Genomic DNA, 2,500 nt, shown 5'->3' with positions numbered 1-2,500 from the left:
AAAGCAATCACTTCACAATCATTGTTCTGTGCTCATTTACAATGTGGAGGCCAGCTGGGGTGGAAAGAGCACTGACAGAAGCCAGAGTCCTAGGTTCTATTCCCAGCTCTGCCACTCATTTCCCGTGGGACCTTTGGCAAATAACTTAAACTCTCTGGACCTCAGTTTCCTCATCTGTGAAATGGGGACAACAATCACTATCTCACAGAGTTGTTGTGGGAACCAAATGAGACAATGTATGTAAAAGTGCTCTACTTCAAAGATCATTGATTGATTCATCATTCTACTGATGGAGATCACTGTCTCGCCACAACTTGGCACATTTCCTTTGGAAGTTATTGTGGCTGAAGAGACGATCACTCTGACAAATCTGGTTATCAGCCTCTCTCTGATCTTAGCTGGACTGGTCCTTGGAAAGACAGATGCTAAGTACATTACAAGGGCCATTCTTGATGCCTCCCCAGCTTGGTAGGCCCTGTGAGAGCTTGTGCTCCATAGGCACAGTCTTTGACAACCCGGGGTTCCCCTGACACCTGGACTGAGGCACCAAAGGACAACTTTTGTGAAGGTGACCCAATACAAACCTAAGCTATCATCATCATTAAAACACAAAGCGAGCAATTACACTTGAAAGAAGCAACTGACTTATAAAAAGTCATCCCTATAAAAAGAAGCCTCTGTATTACCTGAATTGCTTCCTTCGGATGTGGCCAAGGAATTCATCACTGTATCCTCCTCGAAGGCTAACTCGGGACCTGGAGCAAATGTAACAGCTTTACTTGAGTTCTGAGTGCAACTTTCGGAAGGAGCGTTGCTGACATTCGATTTGGCATGAACTCCAACTTCAATCAAATCCTCGAAAGTCCATGTGCTAGATTTTCCATTCAGGTTTGAGGTGTGCTCAGCTTCATCGGTATCCATAATTTCTGAGTTTGGAGTAATCATGTCTTTGGCAGAAAGGCTAGAGAAAGATATTTTAATTAAATGCCTTGCCTAGTCAAATATCAATATTTTCTTTGGAAAAAAATTTGCCCTCTGATTAACTTTCATTAAGCACTCCCAACATGACAATATAAAAATATGAATGTATGGTGTGATTATAGATGGTCCTCTACTGACAAATAGCAGAAACAATGCAACAGATTATTCCCATAAATATTATAGAGGGGAAGGTTGATTTCCAGGCCAATACCCAAATGTCCTTTTAACCCATAATGAAACTGGACCCATGGTTTCTATAGTAAAAAGCATCCTAGAATTTAATTAGGGATGCCAGAAAGATCTCTCCCTTGCCAAAGTCCTAACACTGACTTGTATGAGGACTCTAAGGGTTGTGGCAGGGAAATGGGGTGGGAATGAGGACAAACTCCAGCTTGTCAAAGGAATGGGGATGGAGGAAGAGGGGACAAGGGTTGTGGCTGGGCCTGCAGAGCTCCAACGACTTCTGTAGTGAAGGAAACAGGCAGAGATTTCTGTGGTGTGTGGAAATCTCTCAATAACTGGTTCCAGGCGAGGTTGTGCCAGGGGTGGAGCATGAAGGTTCTGGGGCTATGAGGACTATCGATTCCAATTCCCACAGCCTCAGTGGGCGTTCACTAAGTCTGGTGGAGGGATAAGTAGACTACTGCCTGTTTCATCTGTCTAGAGTAACAGGCATGTAATTGTATGCTACTGAACAACTGTTAATTAGATATTCTTAAATCAGAGTGATCAGAGCAAACTAACTAGTCTAACTCTAACTACAGACAGGAAAAAATGTTTTACAACAAACGATCAGTTTATACATTGTCAAGGCGACTTTAACAGCTATGCTAGACTCTGGCAATCTAAGGCAGAGAGAGAGAGTATTTCCCTCTCACTAAGGAGAACAGGAAGCAAAGGGAAGTTATGCTTTCCCTGTTTCTGAAAGGCAGGAAAAGAAGTGAAGACTCTATCCCAAACAGAAACTTCCACAGAAGGATATTTGAGCAAAGAATTGCTCAAAATCCAGAGCTTTCAGAACTATGTCTTCAGAGAACTGCAAAGTATTGTTGCTGTGAACTCTCAGCCATTCCCACTGTCTTTGCAGCAAACTCCTGATAAGCACCACTTGCTTTACCACTGTCAAATGTCTCCCCTGCCCCGCTTTTTAAAAATAATTCAAAGAAGTGAATTAATTAATAATTACACGGAAAGCATCTCATCCCATCTCCCCAAAAAGCTGTATTTTATAAAAGTGACTAACCCAGAGTGTGTTGCCAGAGTCATAGGCAAACAATCTCTATTTTCTGGCTCTCTGGCCATCTCATCACCATTGGTGACGAGTCCTTCAGTCTCATCTTCGGCTGCAGCTTTAGCTTGTTCTGTGTAAGCCAGTGTGGGAATCGTCTCAGCACTAAGCCCTTCTGGGGTCTTGACATTCTCAGGGGAGTCAATCTCAGTGACATTGGCTGTGAAGAAAAAAAAAGATGAACAGCATAACCAGCTGAGTTTCAAGATCAACTATAATAAAACACTATGG

The 2,500-nt window shown here is 42.8% G+C and overlaps 1 long non-coding RNA gene across 1 annotated transcript in view; it reads right to left on the bottom strand.

Moving 5' to 3' along the window:
* Positions 1-2,446, bottom strand: part of LOC144455017 (uncharacterized) — a 5,610-nt gene extending 3,164 nt beyond the window's left edge. Inside the window, exons 1-2 of the long non-coding RNA XR_013483651.1 lie at positions 2,225-2,446; positions 687-961 (exon numbers count right to left, since the gene is read on the bottom strand). This is a non-coding gene — a long non-coding RNA (uncharacterized LOC144455017). The remainder of the gene's footprint in view (positions 1-686; positions 962-2,224) is intronic.
* Positions 2,447-2,500: the final 54 nt, after the last annotated feature.

This window comes from Phascolarctos cinereus, unplaced genomic scaffold (genome assembly GCF_003287225.1).
Source record: "Phascolarctos cinereus isolate Bilbo 61053 unplaced genomic scaffold, phaCin_HiC Scaffold_8;HRSCAF=390, whole genome shotgun sequence".
Classification (NCBI taxonomy): Eukaryota; Metazoa; Chordata; class Mammalia; order Diprotodontia; family Phascolarctidae; genus Phascolarctos; species Phascolarctos cinereus.
The sequence above is the reverse complement of the archived record's forward strand: the minus strand, read 5'-3'. Positions and strand labels throughout refer to the sequence as shown.